This window comes from Aplysia californica, unplaced genomic scaffold (assembly GCF_000002075.1).
Source record: "Aplysia californica isolate F4 #8 unplaced genomic scaffold, AplCal3.0 scaffold00457, whole genome shotgun sequence".
Classification (NCBI taxonomy): domain Eukaryota; kingdom Metazoa; phylum Mollusca; class Gastropoda; order Aplysiida; family Aplysiidae; genus Aplysia; species Aplysia californica.
The window spans coordinates 263122-264979 of record NW_004797727.1 but is presented as its reverse complement, the minus strand read 5'-3'; the positions used below and the strand labels follow the sequence as shown (position 1 = coordinate 264979).

The 1858-nt window shown below is 40.1% G+C and overlaps 1 protein-coding gene across 1 annotated transcript in view; it reads right to left on the bottom strand.

The window, feature by feature from the left end:
- LOC101862058 overlaps window positions 1-1718 on the bottom strand; it is a gene marked incomplete in the record, with an annotated part of 69542 nt that extends 67824 nt beyond the window's left edge. The window contains 1 exon segment of the mRNA XM_013086351.1: window positions 1613-1718.
- Between the last annotated feature and the right edge of the window lie 140 nt (window positions 1719-1858).

Sequence of the window (1858 nt, the reverse complement as noted above, 5' to 3'; positions counted from 1 at the left end):
CCTTAAATTTCCGCCTTTTCAAGTCAGATTGACGTGACTAATCTCTGGAAACAGTGGAGAACAATATCGCTAGTCTGCCCTCAGGAACATTGGATGGTATTTTACGTAAAGGTGTGTGATTCCTTCAAAAGAGTGAGGCAGATTTCGACACCAGTAGAATTATTCTAAAATAGCGTAATCGTACAGAGGTTAAAATGGAAAAGCAGCAACATAACAATTGTATCAAGACTCGGTGGAATCGGGTGCTTGTCAATTTTTGGGCATGTCGAGTAATTGATATAATCTGAAAGCTTGTTCCTTCGCCTTGCTTTCGATGAAAAAAAATACCCATCACCTAGAATAAAAGTCGAGATATTTGCGACTGAAGGAGATGGGGTCACCTGGTTTAACAGGTAAAATTGGGGGAAAACGGCCACCAAAGGTTGACAACTTCCATATCTTTAGAGTCCCTGAGAACGGAAAGTTTTCATATTTTGTAATAAACGTTTTTATCCGTAAAATTCTCACGGAATGTGATTTCACATGGACATAGAAGAAGTTGAGCACACAAACAAAAATTCGATAAACTGGCGGATAAAAGCCTGTTTTGTAGATTTCATTATTCTGACAAGCGCCTGCTTTCCCCTCGATGCCTCACAAATGAGCACCAAATGACCAGTGTCCAGCACATTACTCTACACTTTAACTGTTACCAAACACCCATTTTGTCGCTACGCTTCAACGCTCACTGTTTTCGGGACATTTTTAACAAAAAACAACCCCCAACTAACTTCGTACTTTTTACACCGTGCTCCTCTTCTTCAACTGTCTTCTTCATCAACAACTTTCAAACGCAGTTAACAATATGGGTGCAGTTTAACGTGCAAGTTCGTGTTTGTGATTTTCGTATAATGGTTCCAAATACGTAGGTCAGAATTGCCTACTACGCTCTTAATTCTGCTTTGGCATCTGATGTGACATTATTAATTGTGAGTCCTCTACCTTCCTTCAAAGGTTTATCTTCTGTTGATTTTTTGTTTGTTTGTTTGTTTGTTTGTTTGTTTGTTTATTTGTTTGTGTTTGGTAGAGTGTTGTGATGTAATGCTGATGATGTTGCTGATGGTTATGAGGTTGATAGTGTAACGGCATAGATGTGAAAAGGAAACATAATTCTTGATTAGAAGTAGAAGATCCTAACAGGGTGACTTCCAAGCTTGAGTGACCTAGTAAACTGTACATTTACCATTTTTTTGTCCCTTTGATTAACGTTTTCCCCGCAAAATCCACACAGAGATGTGTTTTAAATGTACGTACAACGGGTTGAACCAAAAAACAAAACAAAAGATATTGAGTGTTCTTGAAAACTATAAATTTACAAAAATGTGTGTATGTGCCTTTTATCAACTTTTTCCGGCAAAATTCACACAGAGATGTGTTTTAAATGTACGTACAAGGGGTTGAACAAAAAAACGATAATGAAACTAAATAAAATAGGTACAAATTGTTGGACACATGGAAAATATTGTTTTCTTCATCTTCTCTACTTTGACGAGCGTGTGATTTCCCCACGATGCCACCACACTAATTAACTGTGGATAGAAGAAAGAGAGGCAGAGACAGAGGAAGGACATACCCGGCGACATCTGTCTCTCAGTGGCTCAGCTGCAGGATGGCAAGTCGCGGCCAGTGCGCCGTGGTTTAAGGACGGTCGTAATCTTGTATGGAAGACCGTGCTAAAACAACGCAGAGATCATACCCTTCTTATTTATACTGCAATCATAGCTGGTAATAAACGATAGCGGGGACGGGGAGGATGGCTGGTAGTGTGGGGATATATGAGGGGAGAGGGGTGGTGGTGGTGGGAGGGGAGAGGGGGGTT